Raw genomic sequence first — 25,650 nt, 5'->3', positions numbered from 1 at the left:
GCTTTAAATTTAGACTAGACTCAGCTGAAGGGGCTATTCAGGTGTCCCAAACTAAGAACAATAGGAGGCTTCCTTCTGTCTGGATCCACACATTTATGCAACATCTGGGTCACTACCAGCCAGGTACAATCACTCCAAGTTGTCTGTACTGTCCTGTGTCCATTGTGCTCGCTGGGAGCTTTTCCCTTCATTCCACCAGGCCTTGGATCAGGGCCTAAATGTAAGGCCCTGATAATTAGCATCCAATTAAGCATCCCTATAGAGAATGCGAACATCCCTGCATACCAACCCTAAAGTGGTTTACAAGCTGTACCATTCTCCTGTGCTAGTCTCCTGGTGTTGTAGTATGTGGGTGCACCTATGTGAGACATGGTAGCCTAATTTAATGCACATTATGGGTGTGCATTAATGTTAGCCTAGCAGTTTAATGCACATTATAGGCATGCGTCTACACATATGCACCCTTAACACACATTAAAAACGGCACAATTAGGCTAATCATACTTAAATTTGATACTTGCAGATGCAGGTATGAAACTTAGGCACAATCATTTAAAGTGCATTAAAGCATGGGCAGACACGACCTGACACTAATTTTAATGCCAGGCCTGCCCAGCCACTAAGGGCACATGGCAGGGCTGCAGGGACTTGGCACTAACTTTAGTACCAAGTGCACTAATTTTAGTGCCAAGTCCTTGTACATTTAGACACCTGCCAAAAAAAAATCACTTAATGTGCATTAGCTTAATGCACATTAAGTTTTATTGCACTTAAATGTACGTGTAAATGCACCCTCCATGTAGTTTCACTCTGAGTGGGTGAATACATATGCTATTATGATGCCTGAATAAACTGTGGAGCTAATTGCTCCAGGGCTAATTGCTCCTGGGTGCATCATTTGAATATGCACGCAGGATCAATCTACTTTGGAGCAATAAGCTACATAGTTTATTCAGGCGCAGTGCATGGAGCCTGGGTGGAGCAGCCTCAGTTTGCAGGGGGTCTGAAGATCAGCCTGATAGCTTTGGGCTGCTCCCCCCAGCTCAATGTGCTGCAGAGGGGCTGGCTGGGGCAAGAGAGAGTTTTAATATAAGGTTAGCTAGCAGGCAGCCCCAACAATGAAGCACCCTCATTGCTTAGCCAGCCAGGTAGTGTCTATACATGCACTGCTGCACAGCTTTTTACTCCACAACAGGATAATACTTGTATTTATAAGTACCATCTTGCTGTGGGGTAAATTAGTTTACTCCAGCCTAATAGGGGCATGTCTGTAGACATTTAGATGGTTACTGTGCAGCTAGTTAGTCAACAAGATGCAGGTCCCATGAAATTAAAGATCAGGCTGTCTTCCCTGTCCCTCATCATCACTAGCATTGCTAACGGGAGGTGTAATCTAATGCCCTCCATTCCGCTGAGTTCAGTGCACATTGGATCAGGTCCTAAATCTGTAGACAGTTTTGTCATCCTGATAGCCATGCAGAGACACTTGTGCCAGACAGTCTATGATGCTGGCAGTGACTGTCACAGGACTGGCAGGATACCACGCTAGCCACAATTCATTACTAACTTGCACTGTATTTCTACTTTCCCTCCCCACTACTAGAGCTCTGGCATGTATTTTGTTTTCATAAATTTGACACTTACTCTCTTACATGCAAGAACAAAAAACAAAGTTACATCTAAGAAACACCTCTATTACCCAGCAGCACATGATAATGCTTCCAGAAAGAGAAGTATTTTTGAGAAAAAGTATGGTAGGGCCAAAAAAAAGTGGTGGGGGAAAATGACACTGTAGAAACCTGCATGGAACTTGCAGGAGGGAGCCCAGGTAGCATGAAGGAAGACATTGAAGAGGGGACATTAAAAAGTCAGTCTGTGTTCACCTGGCTAAAATGGTAGCTGCAGTTGTACCAGTTCTGAGAATAATGTTCTCAAGAAAAATTTAGTTTAGTTTTGCAAGTACAGGGTCCTTTTATATTGCTACCTAGAATGCAACACATGAAACATTATTTCCAGTTCAAAACTTCTATTAAGGCAAACACAGACAATCAACTCTACACTGGTTAAAGAAAGTTTACCCAGAAGAAAGTTATCCTAAAATTTGCTCTGCCTGGTTGTTGTGAATGTGTGTATATCATGTGTGTGTGCATGCACACACATGCACACTTGCCCTAAAAAAGAACATTAAGGTTGTACAGACAAACCCTCAGGCTAGAAAATGTCAAAGTGAAGTTGCATGTGCAAACTTCATTCTTTTTCATTGTGCACATGCATTATGATATGGGTTTTAATTCTATAACTATACTTTTTTTCCCCCTTCTGGGACCCATGTCTCATTCAGGGTACAGGCAGAAGTGCAGGTCCTTGCTGTAACTGAGAGCACTTTCCAGGAAATGTTCTGAGTTACAACAATCCCCTGGAACAAACAGAAGTTCACCCTTGGATCCAGGGGGGACTCCAATACATCTGCCCCACACTCCGGCAGGGGCTGAATCCCCCCAGACCAAACTCCCTTCACTCCCTTTTCCCCCTCCCATTCTGAAAACTGTGACAGGCTGGCAGGCAGAAGTTACAGAAGATGCTCTGTTTTGAAATGTCTTCTTCTGACCCCTCGTGCAATGAGGGTTCAGATTTTCACCTGACTGGCCATTTTTAAAGTGGTCTGCAGCTGTGCACTTGTGTTTGGTCATGGCTATAGACTGCTTTCTGTGGCCAGCCTGGGTGAAAATTGTCACTTCTGTCTGTGCCCTTGGTGAACAGAATGGACAGTGCTAATTTAATGCTCAGATATTCAGTATTTTATTTTCTCTGTGCTGTTTGTTTACTGTAATAAACACTATTCAAATCTTATCTTGAAGGCAACAGACTTACCATATTTACTCCTCATCTTACATTCACATACAAGGGAACCCCATTAAATACATTGTTTATCATTAAACTGCTGCCAAAAGCAGCATGTGCTGAGTAAAGGAAACTAACTATAAAGTTGATCAAATGCCTATATCTCCCTCTCTACTTTTGCTATCTGCCACCATGCCAGTGGGAATACAATTCCTGTATTCCTGTACAGAATAATTGGCAGTAGCACAGACTTAAATACTACCACTTTTCCAGCAAAGGACAGTGTCCTTTCAGACCATAACTAAAATATTTGCTGTAGCCTTCCATCACTTTCCCATACTGTACTCACTTTCCCCTCAGTATCCACTGAGATGTCTAGCACTCCAATTTCTCTCTCTATTATTTGAAGACCCAGCTTCTCCAACTCCCTTCAATTCCCCACTCTCATGATGCTGCTTTTCAATGTATTTTGTTTAACCCCCATAACTTCTCCATACTCTGATATATGCTTTAGCACCCTTTCCACTGAAACTCTAATTACTACATTTGTATTATCCATATATACTACACATTTTATCTCACCCCCTCCCAGTTATCTTTACTCCACTTATGGCCTTGTCTTTTCTTATTCTTTGTGCTAACAGTTCCATGCTGCACACAAATAGAAGTGGTAACAGGAAGCATGGGTGACTGGTGCCACCTTAGGGGGGCACATGCTGCCCCTACAACCAGTCTTGCTGCCCAGGGAGTGGGTCCCCTGCAGCTAATCACCGCAGTCACATCCGGGAGTGGCTGTGGCCACTTCTGGGAGCAGCTACAGCAATCGACTGGCGCTTGCAGGGGGGGCACCGGTGCTCCTGCCTGCCCCCCCCCGCCCATCACCTAAGCAGAGAGCGCAGCCAATCAGGGCATGCCCTGACACTCTCAGGGGGTGCACATGCACCCCCATGCACCCCCTACATGTTGCCACTCACCCTTGTATTACCCCTGTATAGATTTTAAAGGCTCCACTTAGGTGCCCATTAATTTGGACTTGACTTTCCACTTATCTATACAGTAACCTTTTTCAACATATACATTTCTTTAGGAACCCCATCCTTCTTAGCACCTCAAATATATAATCATGATTCACTCTATTACATGCTATTTCTAAATCTAGATGTGCTAAAACTGTGTTTGTTTTCCTCTTTTGGATGTGGGACAGCGCATCTCTGATCACTTCAAAGATCCTTCTACCTGGTACTGAGTATTCTTGGTCTTCATGTAATATCTTTTGGGGGGTTTTCCTCATCCTCAAAGCCAGCATCTTGACTATTAATTTATATTCCATATTAAGGAGAGTATTCAGTAGGTTTTTCAGGAGTTCCTTCTCCTCTTTTTTGAAGAGTAAGGTCACAATGCCTCTTGTAAAAACTTTCCCTGCCTCTCTTTTTCTGATATTTCCTCAAAAACTTCCACTATATCCCTCCCTACCCACACCCAAAACTTCTCATAAAATTCCATAGGTTGTCCATCTGTTCCTGGTGATCTCCCTCTTAAAGTGTTTAAAGCACCCTTCTGCTTCATTTTAAGCTTATCCTTTTTTCTGTCTTCTTTGCTTTCTCCTCCTCTACTTTCTCTTCAGTCTCTTCCAAGAAATCTTACATCTTCTTCCTATCTGTTTCCTTCTTCTGGTATAGCCCTTTGTAAAATCTTCCTGTTACCTCCAACACCTCCTCTTGCTTTTCCACCCAGGCTCCACCTTCTTTCCACATTGCTTTAAGCTCTCCTTTTGCTGCCCTCATTCAGGCCAGAAAGTTAGTTTTCTCCCACCCAGAGTGCTTAGAATATTTTCTCTCTTGTCTCTCTTTTAAACTAGGTTTCTACCTCTAACCTTGTTTCTTCTAGCTCTTCTGATACTTGTCTTCCTTCTGCAGTTTCCTTTAGCAGCTCCTGCATCTCTCTCTGAAGCTCTCTTAGCTCTGTCATTCTTTCCCCCACATATCTTCAGCCTCCTTTCTGGAAGAATTCTCCTGTCCTCTTCTTCACCATCATCCACTATTCTCTAGTACTCCCAAAATATTTCTTCAGTGTTTGCTGCTCTTCATACTGTCACATGTGTGCCTGACATATCTCTTCATCTTGTAACAGCTACACATTTAACTTCTATAGTCCTTAACTTCTCATTGGGCTCTTACCTAGAGTCATTTTCACTTTTAGCATTGAGTGATCACTAACTGCCACATGTATGATTTCTTTCTTCCTTATCCCTATTTCTCTTCATACAAACACCAAGTCAGTTCGTGATTGTTTCTTTCCATTGGGGTCTGTTTTAGTGAAAACTTTCTCCCCTGCCTACACATCTCCTGGCAAATCTTCTTTTATTATATTTGTTAACAGTTTGGGTGAGCTGTCAGAACTCCCTTTCCTCCTTCCCCTGTTCGGTCTCCTATTTCGATCATGCAATTGAAATCTCCCATTATTATATGCAGTCTCCCTCTGATCATGTTAACTGCTAGGTTTTTGAGCAGTGCTTTTCTTCCCTCCCTCTCTGGTGGTGCACATAGATTGAAAATTTCTAATTTTGTTCCCTCAACTGATAGTACCATTTGTTGCAATCTGCCACTGATGACTTCTTCTACTTGCTTTGCTCTCAGCTCTGGGTTCTTTAATAATATTGTTTTACTAATAAATAGTACCCCTGACACTTTGTTCTCATTTGGCCCTGATCACCAATATGGCCCCCATCTCCACCTTTTCTCAAAGCATTTATAATCCCTCTCCCCTGGTATACCATATTCGTGTTGACTGATTATGTCTGCCCTTACTTGGTCCAACACTGGTTCAATCTGTTTCCATCTTTGTTAAGATACTCCTGATGTTAAGTGAAAATATTGGCAATGCCATTTATGCTTGTTTTAAAATGTGTGTGCCTGTCCTTTATGGTTTGGCCGTGTCACTGCTCAGAATGGTTGACATTCTCACTCGCATTCCTGTAGCCTTTGCAACCTGCTGGATCACTTTCGCATTTAGGAAGGCGTGCATACTCCCACTTCCCCATCGTTTCCTGCCTTCTGGTCTCCACACCAGGCTGGAGCACAGAGGTGTTAGTGGCAGGAAGCTGCTGTCTGGCTCTTCTTCCAACTCACAGTTCTCTTCTTCCTGGTCTTCAACCTCTGCATTTTCTTACTTTTCCCAGCCTGTCTCTTTCTCCATTGCCACTTCTCTTGTCTGTAGGGTGTCTTCGCTCTTCACCCTCACCTCCATGCCTGAGCTGTTTGCTGTTCCTGTCTTCCCTTCCATTCCATCTCCTATCACCACCTGCACTGCCTCAATCACAGATATTTCTCCCCCCTTCTCTGTTTCACCCTCCTGCAGGGTTTATTCCACCATTTCTACCTCAGTCTCCAACCTTACCTCTCCTCTGCTCTCCTACTTTTGGTTTTGCTGCTCCTCGGTGGGGTTGACTATACTTCCAAAGGCTTTGGGGCAAAAGTGTCCCTCTTCCTTACAAATAGTGAATTTTAGAGAACTCCTGGCACTCTGCTGCTCTCTGCCCGATCACTTCACATCTGAAGCACACCATGAGGGGAGAGTGTGTGCCCTACCTTTCCACATTTGCTGCGCCATTTTAGTTGCTTGTAGTACATTATAAAACCCTGGTTTGTGCCAGTTTGGATCACTGATGGGAGGTCCAGCACCCCACCTGAGCTCCACTTGTCTGTTTGTAGCACTGCTTGTGCTCTCTAAGACCCCGTCCAGATCACATATTTGTCCCTTACTTTCTCTACCAATGTTGCCCTTTGGACACGCTTTTCTATCCCTCTTTCTATGTCTTCCGCCTCCAGTAAATTCATGTATTTTTTAACTATAATAACTTTTCTCTTGACTTTTCCCCTGATATGAACTTTATCCCTCTAAATCCCACCCCCTCCCATGTTTCTCTGCAGCAGCCTCCACTCCTCTCTAATTTCTCTTGTTACCTCTTCTGTATTTTCCTGCCATACCACTATTGGTCCTGATAGCCCGCTTTGATCAATTTGTGATGTGCATCAGGAATGCCCTGTGAAAGTCCAGGAACCTCTTGATGTACAGGCACATGGAACTCAAGGCAGTGGACTGTGTTAAAATGGTACTGAGTGACCTGCTGTCCTACTACCAGACAATGGTAGGAGAGGATGGAGAGGAGGCAGTAAACATCATCTGATATAGAGATCACTGGCACCGGTTTTTCAACACTCCCCCCCTTGTAGGGAAGACAACAGTGATAGAGAAGACAGCAAGTTGACCAGGTTGAGCAACAGTGACGAGAACAGTGAAGATGATGACAACAGCAGTGGAAAAACCAGTAACAGTAACAGTGATATGAACTAAGGGCAAAAAGTTGGCAACCAGAACTAAATTTAAAGAGACAGTGTAAATAGAAGCAGGAAAGAAATGCTGATGGGTATGCAGAATGCGGGTGCATGGAGGCAAGGTTTTGCTATGGGTACAAAGTTTTGAAACTGGCCAAGGGTCTTGATGAGAGGTAAGCTTGATGCATATATATATATATATATATATCAAGACCCTTGGCCAGTATAGACATATATTTTTCTATAAAAAAACACATTTGGACTATATATAAGAACGTACAAAAGAGTTGCTTAAAAGTGGATAAAACTTGCAGCAATTTAAAAAAAGATAAAATGCATCAATTCTGGGTGAGCTAAGTTTGTGGTTACCTACGCAAGTTTCTTTCAAGGGCAGTGTTTTTAAATTGCCTTGTCCCTTTCATGAGCTTAGGGATAATAGGCCTGATAGTAAGGAGAGGGGTAAAGGGCTGCAGGGAGAAGAAGTTGTGAGGGCAGAGGACAAGGGGACCACCTGACCCCTATCACCCCAGATTTATTTTCCCTACTGTAGCACGGGGAACGGGACAAATTACCTCCAAAAATTAGAATCCATACTTGGTAAAATTACAACTAATTTGTTATTTTTCCATATATAGAATCTAATTGGGGGGGGGGTCATCTTATATTCAGAATCATCTTATATTTGAGTAAATACAGTAATTTTCCTATGGCCTTTTCTGTGGCAGCCATTATTAGAGTTAATGTTTTCACAAGCATTGATTTGTTTCCATAAGACCCCTCCCATATGAGGGTTTTATTCCCATTTTACAGGTTAACTATGGTGCAAAGAGAAAAAGAGAAAAATATCTCAACTTGGTCACTAAATATTAGTGGATAAATTTGGACCCAATTTCTTAGACCTCTGCGTCCTACACCACTTCAGATGGTCAGGCATAGCTCTCATGAACTCTTAATACTTTTGCAAATCTGTAGGGTCTCAACTCAGGCACCAAGAGAAGTGAAGAACTAAAGTGACATTACATGGGAGCTCTGTGACAAAGACAGGGATACAGTTATCAGGAGACATTTCTTTCTTGCAATCCTGTGCCTTGTTCACTGCAGACCTTCTAATTCAGCAGTTGCCACTCCTTTTGGTAAGTATGCCACAATTTAAGCCAAAATTTGTGGTAGCATCGCTCTAATAATCATCCACTGCTGTTGCTGTTGCCAAATCTCATCTCCACTGGAATGTGGCAACATCGAATTTGGTGGCACCTATTCTTGCAGCTCTCATGGGGCCAGCACCGAATTCTACCCACCACCCTCTCCCTGAGGAATGCTACACTCCCCATCATCTCCCCAAGTGCCACCCAACTCCCATCACTGGTGGTCCCCTTAATTTGGCACTCAAGGATCACATACTAAACGCACTAGCTGCCCTTGATACTTATGGCACAAGTGGAGTGGGTTGATTACCACTGTCCTAGTAAGTGAAATAGGGATTGTACAAATGGTTTGACAGAAAACCAACAAACCACTGCAATATTCAGAGGAAGTTTTTCAAACAGCTGCATAATTTACACTAGCTCAGGGTATTTATAACATTTAAGATGTATGTGGCAAAACCCTGCTACATGGAATTCAGTGGCAAAGCTGCCAGGATGTCATCCCTCAAGTCATAATATAATATTCACTTTAGGTTCCCTGTTACTACAGAACTATTGGGCATCTATATCAAAGAGAAATTTCATCAGTCTGAATACAGCTGGAAAGTAGACCCTTATACTTTCATGTAAGTGCCCCCACAGCCAAGGCGCTACAACATAATGAAACACTTATGCCAAAAAGCAGCCAGAAGACCCAGAATAATAAGAATATAAAAATGCATTTTTGGAATGGTATCAAGAGTTTGTAGCCATAGCTCACATTCATAAATTTCATAGATTTTTAGGGTTGGAAGGGACCTCAGTAGATCTTCAAGTCCAATCCCCCTGCCCTGGGCAGGAAAGAGCACCGGGGTCAGATAACCCCAGCGAAGTGCTTGTCGAGTCTCCTCTTAAAGACCTCCAAGGTAGGGGAGGTCACCACCTCCCTTGGAAACCCAGTCCAGGTTTTGGCATCCCTCACCATAAAGAAAAATGTCCTAAAGTCTAATCTAAATCTGCTGTCTGTCAGTTTATGGCCATTGTTCCTAGTAAAAGCTTTTGATCTGGTATCCCATGATCACCTGTTGGCCAAACTGGCCAGTTGTGGCCTTGGCTCCACCACAATCCGCTGGCTGGGAAATTGGCTCCATGGTCGGATCCAGAGGGTTGTAATTGATGGCAGTCACTCATCGTGGTGCCCTGTGACCAGTGGGGTCCCTCAAGGCTCTGTCCTGGGACCCATACTTTTCAACATCTTCATTAATGATGTGGACATTGGAGTCAGGAGTGGACTGGCCAAGTTCGCCGATGACACCAAACTTTGGGGCAAAGCATCCATGCCAGAAGATAGGCGGGTGATCCAGGCTGACCTGGACAAGCTCAGCAAATGGGCAGACAAGAACCTGATGGTGTTTAACACCGAAAAATGCAAGGTTCTCCACCTGGGGAGGAAAAACCTGCAGCATCTTTATAGGCTCGGCAGTGCTACGTTGGATAGCAGTACAGAAGAAAGAGACTTGGGGGTCATCATTGACCACAAGATGAACATGAGCCTGCAATGCGATGCTGCGGCTAGTAAAGCGACCAAAACGCTGGCTTGCATCCATAGATGCTTCTCGAGCAAATCCCGGGACGTCATTCTCCCCTTGTACTCGGCCTTGGTGAGGCCGCAGCTGGAGTACTGCGTCCAGTTTTGGGCTCCACAATTCAAAAAGGATGTGGAGAAGCTTGAGAGAGTCCAGAGGAGAGCCACGCGCATGATCAGAGGTCAGGAAAACAGATCTTACGATGACAGGCTGAGAGCCATGGGACTCTTTAGCCTGGAAAAGCGTAGGCTCAGGGGTGATCTGATGGCCACCTATAAATTTATCAAGGGTGACCACCAGGATCTGGGGGAACGTCTGTTCACCAGAGCGCCCCAAGGGATGACAAGGTCAAATGGTCACAAACTCCTGCAAGACCGTTTCAGGCTGGACATAAGGAAGAATTTCTTAACTGTCCGAGCCCCCAAGGTCTGGAACAGTCTGCCAGCGGAGGTGGTTCAAGCACCTACATTGAACACCTTCAAGAGTAAATTGGATGCTTATCTTGCTGGGATCCTATAACCCCAGCTGACTTCCTGCCCTTTGGGCAGGGGGCTGGACTCGATGATCTCCTGAGGTCCCTTCCAGCCCTGATGTCTATGAAATCTATGAAACACCAACAGGCAGCCTGGTAAACAGAATATCCCCTATTTCTTGCTGTCCCCCGCTAATGAATTTCTACATGGCTACAAGATTCCCTCTCAGCCTTCCTTTGCGGAAGCTGAAGAGATTCAGGTCCTTCAGTCTCTCTTCATAGGATCTTATCTGTAGGACCATAACCATATGTGCAGCCCTCCTCTGAACCCTCTTAAGGTTATCCACATCCGTCTTGAAATGCAGTGCCCAGAACTGGATGCAGTACTCCAGCTGCGGTCTCACCAATACCACACAGAGGGGAAGCATCACCTCCATAATTGCACGTGTAGCTGAGCCCTGGGACTACTTGCATGCTTCAAATTAAGCATGTGCTTCAGTGCTGAATGAGGGTCAGTGCTCAGTACTTCACAGGCTTAACCCCATACAGAAAAAAAACATGTCCTCAAAGGGGCCTCTCATTGCCATTCAAACATCATGATCACAAGACTCCCCCCTTCCTCCTAAGAAAAAATATAAGCCATTTTAAAAACTCTGCTTCTTACTCTGACAAATTAATGCTTTTGTTTGTGGTTGAAATATCACTGGCATAAGGACCCAGTTCTTGGAATACCAGGGTTTCAGGGGTGGGAAGCACATGGAGCTAAACAGGAGATCCTGTCCAGGACCCAGTTTCTCAGTACTTTTCAGCTGTGTAATGGTATTATGCTAGAGCTCATGCTTCTCATGCCCTAGGCAGGGTCAGCATTCTTTTCTTTTTCCAGAGGTTTAAACAAAGGAATAAAGGGAGTCAAGCCTCCAAAGAACAATAGGACTTGGACAGTCCTAATTCCTGGGCTCTTAGTTTAGGGTGACTCAGCCCAACTGCTAGGTGTTTTTTGTCTCATACCTAAAATCCCTGTGCCAAAGCACCCAGATCTAACTCTGATTCCTCCCTGTATATTCAACCCAGCTTGAGGGCTCTCCCTTTCTGTTTGATCTAGCTGGCTTGATCAGGTGAAGTGGAGTCCATATTTCACCTGGGTCCTTGGGAAAGGCCATTCACTCCTTTATACCTGATTCCATCATCTCTCTCAAATCCCTAAAGATTACTCTAAATAATAATCTGTTCAAAAGTCTGTTGAAGTGAATGACAAAAAGATTCCAATTTGACTTCAATAAACTTTGAATTGAGCCCCAAGAGGCAAGTTACTCATTGCTGCTAAAAACCAAAATTAGACATAGTTACTTTAATGTTGTGAGGATAAATTGGTCAGGATTTGGAGCAAATGATTTCTGAACAATCGTTTCATAGAACAGCATTCAATATATTTTCTGCATACTTTAATGATATGTATTAAAAATACAAAACCTGGAGCAAAAATTTATTAAGGGTTAATCATTGCATTGTAATTTAATGCCACACATTTTTTTCAGATGAACTTACATTAATCTCAGTGCCTGGCTATGCTGAAAAAGGCAATATCCCTTCCTGACACTCCCCAAAAGTTAAAGTCATTTCTACCTGTGATCTTGGCATTTGTTTTTCTTATTCATCCCTCAAATCAATCGTGCAGGTCTCGAGGATTTGCTGTTGAATCCCCACTGGCAAGGCTTGCTGTCAGTTCAGTGTGTTGAACATGCATAAGCTTTAAGTAAGTAGACCTGATCCAAGGCCCATACAAGTCAATGGGAATCTTTATATCAATTTCCATAGGTTTTGAATCAGGCCCTTGAAGTAGGAAAATATAGAAGGAGCCTACATAGAACATATCATGAATCAGCACTTAGCATTGCCTGCAAGTTTTGGCTTCCTGAGAATTGTCATTGTTGTTCCAGTTGTTATTTTGTGTATTTCTGCACCTGGAGTGCTACTTCAGTAACAAAGGCTCATGATTTACATCATGATAATACTGAAAACTTCTCTTCCAAAATATTTCTTTAGGAGCGGGGTGGGTCATTTGGTGGGGTTTTTTTTGGCTTACCAAATCTGCTTTCCGTTGTTTTGTTTTGAACAAATGCCTCCCAAAAGTCTTGTAAAAAAAGTTAGTCTATGCTGTAGTGAAAAGAATAATCAGTCCCTGCTGTTAAGCCATTGTAGTCTGAAGGCAAAGTTTACAAAATGCAAAAATCTAGAACTCTTGGTTCTTTATGAAAAGACTGTGCCTAATTGGAGACACCTTTCTGCCTGCCTGCCTAGATGTTCAGCTGGTATAAGTCAGGAAAGTGTGAAGCCATATCACTCTACCCCAACCAGAAATCTAGCTTCTGATGCTGAACCCCAATCCCAGTCTCCACTCAAAGAGAAGCAGCTCAATCAAACTTTCTTTTAATGATCAACATTTACTTCACCAATCAACTTTTTGCTTGAGAAAACACTGAATATGCTGACATGTGACCACCCACCCTCCTCATGCCAGCTGCAACATTTCTGTATTCTAAGTATAGTTATTGACACCATGCATTTATGATGAATTGTTTTGATCTGCAGTTGAAATAGTGGGTCAGATTCTCAGCTGATATCTATCAGCAGCATGGCTCTACTGACAATTGCACCAATTCTTTTTTTGCTAATATAAACAGGTGGCCAGCTTCACTCTCACACTTCAGCTGTCTTTCATCACTCTGTTGGTGCAAAGCCACTGTGAACCTGGCTTCAGCAGCCAGTGACTAACAGCGCTAGAGGGGCACAATGAAACTGGATGATATGCAGGCAGTTTAGCCAAAATATCCCAAAAGAAGAACTCTTGAAGATCCTGTGTTTGACATCATTGTAAGACCAGATGGTTGGAAATTCTCTGGCAGAATGCTTTGCTATCAGAAAATAGTGGTTCAAATAAATTACAATGTTTTTCAGGAAAGTAGCAGGATTTTAAAAATTTCCTGTCAAGTTTCAAAATATTATACTACAGTAAGATTTGAAATGCATTATTTCAGTTTATTATTTTAATTCTGTCCTACTTTAAAACTGAAATAATACAAATTAAACTGTTTTGGTAAGGACAATACACAAAACATTTTTGGTATATTTAATTCAGCAAGAAATGACAAGGTTTTCACTTTACATATTGATTGATATGACAAAATGATACTTTGAAATCTTGAATTTACTGGGGGTTAGAAATTCTGTTTTTTCAACCATTTCTAATTGCAATTAAATACTAACTTCTGTTGAAACAAGCCATTCTTTATTAAGGGAAATAGTATGCTGGGACATGATACCAAGAAAAACTCCACTAAAATCTGAGTGAAGTGGGAATAGCAGTTAAAAACTGACCTCAGGTTTCAGTGTCTGAATACGAGAAACAGTGGTTAAGTCTTGATGTTCACCAAATCATGAAGAGAGCATATCTATTGAAATATACATTCTAAATGGCATTTTTAAAAACAATGAAGTCTAAATTCCTCATGTATAAAAACACACTTGTGCAGCTATATTTGTGTGCACAAATACAATCTGTTAGCCAATTGCCTTTAACAAGATTTTTTTGTTATCCAAGTGCCTATTAATGTAACAAAATAAACATTTGTGCTTCCTATAGCATAACTCATGACTCTAAAAAAATTGACCTGAATATCTTCAGAAAGAAAATATATGCTTTGCTTTGCCAAGAATTTCAGATCTGTATTACTTTTACCTTTTATGCCAACACCAAAAAGGTGAATTAGCTGTCCAGAAAAAAAAAGCCCTGCCTTTGATGGGTCATTCAGATAGTTGAGATTTACATATATTATCTTTGTAACTCAGAGGGGAATAGTTTACCCTATATATTAATAAAGCCAATCACAATACAAAGATTTGCATATGCATGATATGATTGGCTAAGAGAACTCCATACTTCAGTATGTTTACTTCCAAGAATAAGTGGTTCAGACAAGGGGTGCACCGATAGAGATTATGGAGGCTGGTACTGATAGCTGATATTTAAGGAGGCATATTGGCCGATACTGATCTGATATCTGATACAGCTGGCATCAGTTGCTAAGTCAGTTGTGGTGGATGAGGAGTGGGGGGGAAAGGCGAGTAGGGAGGCAGATCAATACCCCCTATGGTGAGGGAGGGAGCAGGGGCAGGTGCAGCCCCACTGGGGTGGGGGGAGGGCATGGGACGGAGCCGTGACTTGTGCGGGGTGAGCAGCTCCCACCGCTGCTTGCACCCTGTGAGGGTAGGGGGGGCATGTGCCCCCTGGATTTGTGTGGCATGGGGTGGGCTGCAGCCGCAGGGTGGAGCCAGAGGTGGCACTTTGTGGGGCTCTTCTCGGCGGAGGTTGGGCTTGGAGCAGGCTCTGGCAGTGCTGGGGGGAGGAGGCCGCAACCACTCCAAATTTCACGGTAGCTTTGCTCCCAGCCCCTCACCACCACTTGGCACCTGGCACAACCATGGCTTTTACCAGCGGTTGGGTGGAGGCGGGGCATTCAGCTGGGGCTGCGCTGGGCACTGGGTGACACCATAAGGCTGGGAGCAGAGCTGCGGTGAAATCTGGGGTGGCTGTAGCCTCTTCCCAGTATTGCCAGGGCCCACTCCAAGCCCAGTTCCTGCTGAGAAGAGTTCTGTGCACCACTGGCTCTGGCTCCACCCTGTAGCTTCAGGCTGCCCCATGCCATGCAGATCCAGGGGGCACACCCCCCCACCCCCGCCATCCCAGGGTGCAAGCAGTGACAGGAGCCATGCCCCCTTACGAGTCATAGCTCTGCCCCGTGCCCTCCCCCCACCCTGGCTGCCCCTTCCCCCTCACTCACTTTGGGGAGCACTGATTTGCTCCCCCTACACCCTTTCCCTCCCCCCTCCCATTCTGACTTACCAGCTGGAGACAGCTTTCCAAGCTGCCCGCTCTGCTCTGTGCTGCACTGCAGCCCGTGTGCAACAGGGCATTTATTGGCCAAATTATTGGCCGATATGTGATATAGACAATTTTCTTTATATTGGTACCGATCTAATATCGGACCAATGTATCAGTGCACCTCTAGTGCAGACACAACTGCAGTTCCCAGCTGTAACTCAGAACGATTTCTGCAAAGGGTTCTGAGTTACAGGGTTACCCCAGACCAACCAGAAGTTCACTGTTGGTTCCAGAGGAGAGGAGAATCCAGATGTGGTGGGAGCCTGCAGCCAGGTTCCCATAGCAATAGCCAGGCTCTGCCAGTACTTGCTGTTTTCAGAAGTGGGGGGGAGGAAGGCACCAGAGGGAACTCATTCTTGGGGCTTCCCATCTGGTGCTGAAGGGTGGAGTGGGTGAATTGGAGACCCTCAGTTTGAGGGGTTTTCAGCCCCCCCCAGAGATGGGGGGCAAGGGAGACTGCAATAACCCCCCCCACCTTGGGAGGGGGCTGAAAACCCCTCATACTGAACTCCCTCCTCTCTCTTTCCCCCTCTGTTCCCATTCTGAGAACAGTGACAGGATGGGAGGCAGATACAAGTTACAAAAGATGCTACATTTTGTTACATTTTTATCTGATACCTCATGCAATGAGGGGTCAGATTTTCACTCAGTTGGCCATTTTTGAAGCTGTTTGTGGCTGTGCACTTGTGTTTGGTCACAGCTATAAATTGCTTTCTGTGGCCAGATCAGGTGAAAATTGCCACTTCTGTCTGTACCCAAGGAGTTGCTGAATTGCTGGCAGTTTTCAATCAGTTACAAGCCAATGCTTCACTTTACACATAACCTCAATATTGTGCCAAAAAGAAATACTTCTCCTCCTTCCCATCACTCCCCCCATGCCTCCCTATTTTCCATGCCATCACAACAAACCAAGTGCATTATTCACATTTGTTCCCAGAAATATCAATAGAAAAGAAGAGCAGTACCAGCATGGGCATGACCATACTTTGCACTCTCAGGCTGGATCCAGATGTGCAGGCATGTGTGTTTTGGGGCTCTACATGCCTCAGTGCAGGGGCCTCACAGTGGAGACCCCATGCTGAGGCACATGGAGACAGGGGAGCAGTCAGTTCAAGGCTACTTGGTCTCCTGTCTCAAGGCACACTGTACCCCAGCTAGCCAGGGAGCAGCTGGCTGGGGTGCACGCTGCCTCAGTATGGAAGTTCCACAATGCACAGACATGAGGGAACAGGCACCTCTGGACTGTGTGCTCCCCTATCTCCATGTGCTGTTCTATGGCTGGCCAGGGCTTAGGGTGTCTCATCATGGGATGTCTAGCCCCTGCTGAGGCACCCTGTGCCCCAGCAAGTCCTCCTGTGCAGCACATGGAGCAGCGGGACAATGAGTCCTGCTGCAAACTACATGACCAAGGGCATGCAATACAGCACAAAGCAGTGGCACAAATTTATGCCACTACTATTTATGCTTCTGTAAAGTCATACCCCTGCTCATGTGGACGTGGCCTCAGAGCCAGGCTTAATGCCTTACTCTTAAAAAGCACAGGAGAGACAAGCTCTCTGGGAAAGAGAAGGAAAGAAAGGGAAAGATACTCTAAGACAAAACTGCCCCTGAATCTCAGTAGAAAAGTGCTGCTGATGTTCCTGGGAATTGCTCATAGGAATCCCAGACTGGGTGAGTTAGCACTGCTGTCACTGTGATTGTCAGGTTATATCATGGTTTCACAATTAGCATCTGTCCAGCCCTGAGCCTGAGCATATGCACATCTAAACCTTTCTGCTTTCTGTCTGAGCACTTTCCCCATGCATATCTAGGGTCATATACCCTGGTCCTTGTTGATAAAGCACTCCAGGATAATCTCACAGTCAGCTGTGAGAAAACGTGTTGGGTCCTTGGTCACCCCTCTATATTAGTGCCCTGCTGACCCACCCCTATTTATGCTATTGGTAGCTGGACAGGGTGTGCTTGAGAGAGGCCCTTACAGAAAGTGCCAGAAACACTGGGTAAATATAACATTTATAGCTGTAGCTTTCCCTCTATGTGGATCATAGTGACCATCAGGGCCACAGAGACCCTAGGCTAGTCTCTCAGCCTGTGACAATCAGCTTAACTCTATTGCTTTTAGTGGAGTTTCAAGATTTTATCATTGGAACCTCTAGCTTGAATAGACTAGATTATTTACAGTGAACAATTTATTTCAGTAACTGAATTTCTCTTATTTGTTATGAATCACTAGTAGAATAGACAAATGGAATTTTTTTTTGCTACTTACAATGTTTTTTTACAAATGCTTTACAAAGAACAAATTTATGTTCAGAGCCTCCTTATGAATAGAGGCCTGCATTCTCTTGCCTTAAAACAGACAGACTTCTATTGCAAAACAGCAGCACAAATTTATACTACCTTTTGTCCCAGCTACAAACTTGGGCATTTGTGGTACAGCAAAGATTACAGACATCTGTTTGCTTTCACTTTGTGCTACCATAATAATTTTTATGGTGGCACAAGGGCAATGTCTGTTTGCAGCCAGAGTTGGTCAACTGTTTTCAAAATAGGCATATTATGAAACTATAAGTATTTCTTTGCAAAAGATTCAAAGTTAGATTAAAAAAACCAAGTAAATGTTTTCAAACTATGAAATGCTTGAACGGTGTGAAAAATGCACATTCATCTTACAGGTCACACTGCTCACTCTGTGTTTGTATACAGCAAATGACAGCACCCACAGATGCATAAATGCTCTCTTTTTGCACTATTAACCCAAGTCAAGCTCTTATTTGGAAAAGGCCTATAGAAATTATAAATAAAGAAATGATCTTTGTATCAGTTCTCCAATAGAATTTAATAAACAGTTAAATCCTTCTTCCTAGAATCAGGCTAAGGGCTGCTGCACCATGGCAGGTGGAGATGTCTGAGAGACCCTGTTAGCTAAATGCAGTTGAAACATGAGTATGCTTTAATGGTTATTTACAGATGATGAGGAAGCATTGAAAATAAAGGGTCTGGATCACAAGGCTTAACTCTGGAGTCAAACACACCTGTGTCTAAAGGCCTCAGGCAAAAATGACCCTTTATCTCGGCTTGTATAAAGTGGTTCAGAGTTAGAATTACTGCCCCATTTCAGGACTGGTGCCAAGGAATAGCCCTTAACTTAACAAGTTTTGGAACTCCTAACCAGCACACATCTGTGGCAACAAAAATAAATTTGCTTTATAGGGGTTTCCATGTGAAGCGATCTTCTACCCCCACCTGGTAATAACATTCTTGGCTAGAGCTATGGAACTGCTCTCAACATATGCAGTACAGGGCATTCCAAATCTGTTTGCTATTTAATAAGCTCTTGTACAGCAATTGTATAGCAGCATAATAAAAGGGACTGCTCCACATAGTTAACAAAATGTCAGACTTCATGCATGTCAACCAAATAGATGCAGACTGATACATAAAACCACTGCAAACAAGCCATCATTTACATGAGTTATTACTGGTCACAGCTCCGGAGAAGGCTGGAAAAGTGCAGGGTAAGAGAGAAAGGAGCCTTCACTTTGTAAAGGCCCATCATTTTCAGACATAATAAAAAGACAGGGGGGCTGCTCAGGAAGCAAGATCCATATTCCAGCCCCTCTGTGTTTTGATCAAACAAGAACTGCTCAGGAGCACTTTCCCCCTACTCTGATATAAAGGTCTGATATAAAGCAGAATTGGTTGCATGAGGATGAACATAGGGTGTGTCTATGTATTTTGCTATGGCAACATTGCTACTGTGTCATGATTTAGTATTTCCAAAAGCCGTTACTGTGCCATATGTGCAGGGCACAATTATTTTTATCAGCTACTGCACTGTAGCAGCATGCTATACTGAGGTAGTGCATTGCTAATGGCAAAGTAGCTGCCGGTCAGGTGTGATGCAGTGTCACGTGTAGACATGCCCATAGTGAAATAAAAGCTGAAACCAGGGCGGCCAATACCCTGTGCATGGAGAAAAAAAATGTGAGCTGTGGGTGCTCAGCCTCTCTAACTACCAAATGAAGACAAAGTTCTGGCAATTTGTTATTAATGACTGTTATTAATGTTACATTAGTATGTAGAGCAGCATATAATGAAGGAGAGGAGCAATATAATCACTGAGAGCAGTGATATAATGAAGGAAAACAGAGTCAAAATTTTAGTCACCTGAATGATTTAGGAGGCTAAATAATTAATCCCAGGCTTCATAATACTTCAATGGAAAGATAAAAATTGAACCCACCTCTGTCAAATGTCACTTTCTACAGCTACTCATGACTCCTTCCAAAGGTGCTTGTTATTCATTCCTCAAGGTCCACAGAAGCAGAAATTAATATTCTGATTGTGTGCATATATTGTGGGCTTTAAAGGCAACACAAGATAGATGTACCTACTAACTTCTAACATGTTTCCCACTGCAGCTTTGGTGTTGGAAACTGGGAAGACATTTTTCTGAGGTGCTTTTTCTCATTTCAGTCTTTAACACACAAAGATACACTCAAGGAAAAGATGGCAAAGAAAAATATTAGCAACAAGAAAAATTCTTGGCCTGCTTTAGGAAAAAGAAAAAAACTCAGGGCTAATTGAAGATATGATTTATCATTGATGATGTTTCCAGGACTGGGAGTGGCTGGAATATGAGTAAGTGTTTTCAAAGATGTTTTGCCTCATACCATTCATGGCGCCTGCAAAGATTATACATATATGAGTTTTCATTTCTTTGGAATGGCAGCTGGCCCTGATGCTGTAGCTGTAGCAGTTAAATTTGCAATGCAGGCCCACTGGGATACTGGGAGGGGTAGCAGCAAGGCATATGGCATACAGGTCCTGTTTGTTTTCAGAGGCAAGAGGAGGTATCTCGTCTTTGTTTTGATTTTGGTGAACATAGCCACAGATTAGGAAAATAATTGGTTGCTGCTTGTCTTCACACTAGGAAAGACCAAGGAACAGAGCATGGAGGAAGGTGTAAAATCCAGTGCCTGAAGAAGTCCTCATAGCCAAATTGATTGCAGTGAAGAGAGAACGTGCCGTGTCTAACTCAAAAATAGGATTTCTGCAACTCTCTTGACAAGATCCTCAATTTTTGGTATATCCAAACCAGGTCTGCTGCTCTGGCTCTGAGCTAGAAATACCTGCTTAAACACACACCGCACAGTCTTTCAGACCTGATTTCTCTCTCTGTGTCTTTTTCTCTCTCTGCATGTAAACACAGTAACCAGCTGCAGAGCTCATGGTAAGGCACATGATGATGTCACTATTCAAATTAGGCCGCTCTTACTTTGTTGGCTTTTGGTGGCTTCTTCTACTGCCAAGCTAATAAGTGAAAACTCTTGTAGTGACATCAGAGAGAGCAACAGCAATGCGGGGAGTCTGAGCAGAGCAGCCAGCATCTCCTGGTGTTGACGGGGGGAAGGATAGATTTTTTAAATTTGATTAAAGTCACTGTGCTCAGCCTGCAGCCAGAACAGATGGTTCCTGAGGGTGTTTCTGAAGGGCAGTGACTTTGTTTGTGTCTCTCGCTGTGTCAGAGCTCCTGCGAGGAGCAGAAGGAGGTGGTTTACAATTCCTCTGCAGGTGGAATTTACTAGGGAATTAGTAGGCTGTCTGTCTTCCTGTAGTTTGGAGTCTGATTAACATGGGCCTGGTGATTACTTGGACTGAAACTGAGGAAATCAGAGGTGACATGCTGCTTCTCTGACGCCAACCCCATAATTCTCACTGATGTCGCAGTGCTTGGGTTTTATTTTTAAGAGCTTGGTTTATTTCCAGCTCTGCTGCAGACCCCTCCTCCCTGCTTTTGATCTTAGGCAAGCCATTTAATTTACCTGTTTCAGTTCCGCATCAACTTAGAAACATTTCTAGTAATTGAACAGGTTGAGGAATGCTGATCAAGGAGGCATCTGCTAAAATGTCAGGCCAAACTTACTTAGGCCTGCCTTCTTGATGTTTCATTAAATACCCCAGGCCTGGACATAGGCACTGACTTTTTGTTGTGCTGGGGTGGAGGGGAAGCGGGGGTATGACAGACATATGGAAAGTTTTATGCTTTTCAGGTGACAGCCCTCTTCCCATGGGGGGTTAGGGCCCTTGGGCACTCACGTACTTGGCACCTCTGCAAGACCAGATCTGAAAAAAGTCCAGCTCTCGCTTGGGCATTTAAGCAGTAGAGACCAGATTTTCAGAAGTGCAAGTCCAGTTGGCTTCTGTCAGGTTTAGTTGTGGGTCTGGAGTAGATAGGATATTCTCTCTCATTTTTCAGGACAGCTACAAGTCTGGCCACTGAATTCAAGTACCCACATAGCCTGTGATTGGTGTTGCTCTTCTGGCCCTCTTAGAGGTACTGAGATAGTCCACATGAACTTGAATACTCAGGATAAGGCAGACCTTACTAATGCATCCGATTGTTGCTTGACTTATTTTAACCTTTGTGAAAGCAGCCACCTACAGAGCCAGGTCTGAGTTGTGGCTCACTAGCGCTGCACTTACAGACACACTGACATTACATTTGTTAGTATATTTAGGAAAAGGTATCCATAAGTGTGTGTGTGGGAGGCAGGGGAGGAGTGGATGGAATATATATTAGTAATATCAAGCAGAAGATTCCCTTAATCCACTTGTCCTTTTTAGAAAAAATGGAATTAAATACAACATTAAGAAGAAAATACTGCTGTTAATATCCACTACTAAAATGCAAAAGTAAAAGTTCTAGCATTGGCATTGGAATGTATTAAAATGTAAATATTTTGGGAAAAAAAGAAGTTTATTGGCAAATAGCTTGTACTTTGATGTGGGCAGGAGGGGGGAAGACAGACTTTTAAAAAAAACCTATCTGTTGGTTATTTCCTCCTTTATCCTCCTTAAATACCAAGGAGATTGAGATAGGATGTCATTGAGATTTCATTGAATTCATATTTCAAAATGGGAAATTCTCAATTTGAAACGACAATCCGTATAAACAATTTTATTTTTAGCCAAATCTTGTTTTCAGTGGGAAATTTTTTTGGCATCATAAATTACAACCAGTTATAAGATTAAAACTCAGACATCACATACATATATTTATGGACTATTTTATCACACATTACTTGATACAGATGACATCTCATCTTCTGGGCCAAAGTTTTAGTAAAGGTGGCCACTTTATAACTTACAGGTGGTTGCCTGCATTTGTTTATGCAAACAACAGTAGCAGCATCTGGACACCTAAATCAGATCGGTCCTTGCTGTATCTCATCTTAAAGCACATGAAGATTCTCCCATATGATGCCTATCCCTATAGATATCCTGAACTTGACCAGTGGTCTTCTCTCCCACGTAGGTATACAAACCAGGACAGTAAGTGGAGCCTTGGCATAACTGACCCATATCAGGTACATAAGATTGGTGTAGGTTGTTTCTTCCCTGCAGCAGGAGGGAAGACAGGGATCAAACTGAGATTCAGTTATACTATGGATCCTGGGCCGCAGCAGTCATTCAGGGTTTATGGCAAACCCTCAAGCAAGCTGTGCTTGTGGAGCAGTAGGCAACCGTTGGTCCTGCGGATCATGGTGTACAAATAAGGGGTCTAGTCAGGTGCCTGATGAATCTGCTTTGTGGGAGGGTAGTTGCATCTCCCCGACCTCACTCAGAGGTCATCTGCCACGACTTAGGGAATAACATTTATCTTTTCTCCTATCTTAAGTGAGGTGTGATGTCATTGACCACCTGGCTGACTGTAAACAGTGCATTTCATTTATTAATTACTTGTTACAAAGTCTTAATGAGCTGCGTCCGCCACTCATTAACTGGACTGTGGTTTCCTCACTGCCTTGCTGAGTAACTGGTAACTCCCTTGCCCAGTGCCCTCTTAATTCCCTTTTTCTGACTCTCTCTTCACGGGTTTCCCAGATCTGTCTTCAGGAGTCCTTGCCGCCTACAGTCCCTTGGGTAACTACCCCACCGCTCACTGGTCAGCTGTTTGATCTGAGGATCCCCGGGGCTTACCTGTTCTTGTCCTGCATTGTCACCCGCTGAGGACTCCTTCCTTTTTTCTTGTGCCCTGAGGGCAAGGATCTTCCCCTTGGTGCCCACCTTTAAGCATGACGACCACTTTCATCTTCTTTATTTCCCCCCGGCGTGTGGATCTTTGTCAGCTGGGTCTGGCCAGCTATCGGCCTTGCCCTTTCTGTGACCCCCGCCCCTCCCCCCTGCAGCGGCCAGAGTCCCAGGGTCTTCCCTACAGATCTTAAGCAACAGGGTTTCTATCTTAACACCGTGTTACACACTTGTACAGAGTTCAGTGAACATAACACCGAGATCTTCAACGTGTAGGCCTAGGCAGGAGTATGGAGGAGTGGAGGCTGCCCAAGACCTACCACCCACTTTTTAGAAACATTGAGACAGAATCCAAAGATCGGACTGAGTCCAGACATTCAGTGCCTTGATGGTTGTAACTTCTGCCAGAGAACAACATATAAAAAATGCTTCTGATGCCTCAGTGAGGGTGTGTTTCTGTCAGGGTGACGTCCTTTAGCCTTTCTATAACCAAGAAGTACCCACAAGGCAGTGGGGGCTAGGCTTTTGAGGTGCCTTATACTCTCTTGACTCCGGAGCTTGCAACAATGTGTTTTTTTGTAGGACCTACCCTGCCACAAGTAGCTCCACCACATTGCCACCAGGCCCTCCAGTCAGATGCAGTTTACAGTCATACCATATGGAGCTGTACCTAATAGGTAAATATCTAACACTGCTGTGCAGGTGATTAGACATACAACTTCGCATTTTTTTCTTGATCACAGACTTTCTGAGGGAGCTCCTGAGAGGTCCTGAGGCAGTTTCAAGCACTGTAATGTGAGTGACAATTATGCGACTGGCTTCAATGAAGCACTATGTCACCTCTGATTTCCTTAGTTTCAGTCCAAGTAATCATCAGATCCATGTTAATTAGACTCCAAACTACAGGAATACAGACAGCCTACTAATTCCCTAGTAAATTCTTAGTAAATTCCTGAGAACTGCCTCTGAGGTTTATAGAAAAAGTGAAATATTGATTTTCCCAGTCCCTTTCTTAGAAAGGCAGGAGTAGAAACCCCGAACTGTTATGCTGTTCCTTATCTACACAGGGTAGCAGTGTAACGGCTGCATAATCTTTCGCTTCACTGCTCCGCATTTCTGTCTGCTTCTAAACACCTATTCACACCCCGGGTGGTGGTGGGGTGGGGTGGGTAGGCTGAATGGGAATTTGGCCACATTGCACATTAAAACAAGTTCTCTTCACTCTGCACAGCACACTTATAGAAAGTATACTGTGCTAGAGACCTTATAAACTAATTTCAGGAATTGATTCACTATTTACACTTGCTTAACAGTGAATCAGAATCTCAGTTGGTAGAAAGCAGTCTTCAACAGTGCTAGACAGCTGGAAGGGATCTGACCCAAGGCCTATATAAGCCTACGCTGCTCTTTTTGCAGAATGAAGGGAAATTAACTTGTAGACCAGGAAGCATGTGTGTACATGTGCATGGATACATGCATACACAAACACACACCTCCCCTAAAAAAAAGCAAACAGCAAACAAACAAAAAAAACCCACATGTAGGGAAAAGCATCTAGTTAAAGAGATTCCCCTAAATAATTATCGGTTGTTTAAGTATTAATTAAAAAATGTAGTTCATGTCAGGCCAGACATTCAAAATGTGGATGTTTTTTAAGAGGAGTTTGTGAGGTTTTACAGATATCTTCCAGAGAGAGCCTCCTGCGCACTCTCTGCATGTAACCTGACACTAATGGAAAATAAAATGAGCTCACATCACTTCCTGCTGGCATTACAATGGCCATGTGATTGCAAGGGTTGATCCTACAGGTCTGGAGAGGAGGCGTGTCAAGTCTGGGGACCCTGGAAAGGACATCCCCTGGACCTACAAACAATTTTCCAGAAATAATTTGACTTGGCGGAGCTAGATTCAGTGCTGCCGATTTGAAGTCTCTCCACTCTGGCCACATGATCTGTGTCTGCAAGACAGAGCATTTCAGAGGAAAGAATGGCACCAGAAGTAAGGTTGGGAATGGAAGAATCACAAGTAATCCAAGAGAACAGAAAAATGTAAAACAGATAGGGCTATAGTGACATTGAGAGTGAGGGTCTTACAAAAGGGAGTCATAAGGAAAAGGGGTGAAGAATAAAAGCACACGAGAGACAACGGGCTAGGGGGTATGGTGTGGAGAGACCCATATTTTGATTTTAAGCACTCAAAAAGTGTTCAGGCTATTATCCAAGCCCGTCTATTACAGAGCTTGGGTAGGAAATTCATTCAGAGCACAACAGCTAAGGTAGACCAGGTTACTTGCCCGGGACATAAAGGTTCTGTTCTT

The sequence above is a fragment of the Crocodylus siamensis genome, chromosome 3 (genome assembly GCF_052110815.1).
Source record: "Crocodylus siamensis isolate JL-2025a chromosome 3, ASM5211081v1, whole genome shotgun sequence".
NCBI classification, from domain to species: Eukaryota; Metazoa; Chordata; order Crocodylia; family Crocodylidae; genus Crocodylus; species Crocodylus siamensis.
Note: the sequence above shows the minus strand (reverse complement) of the source record.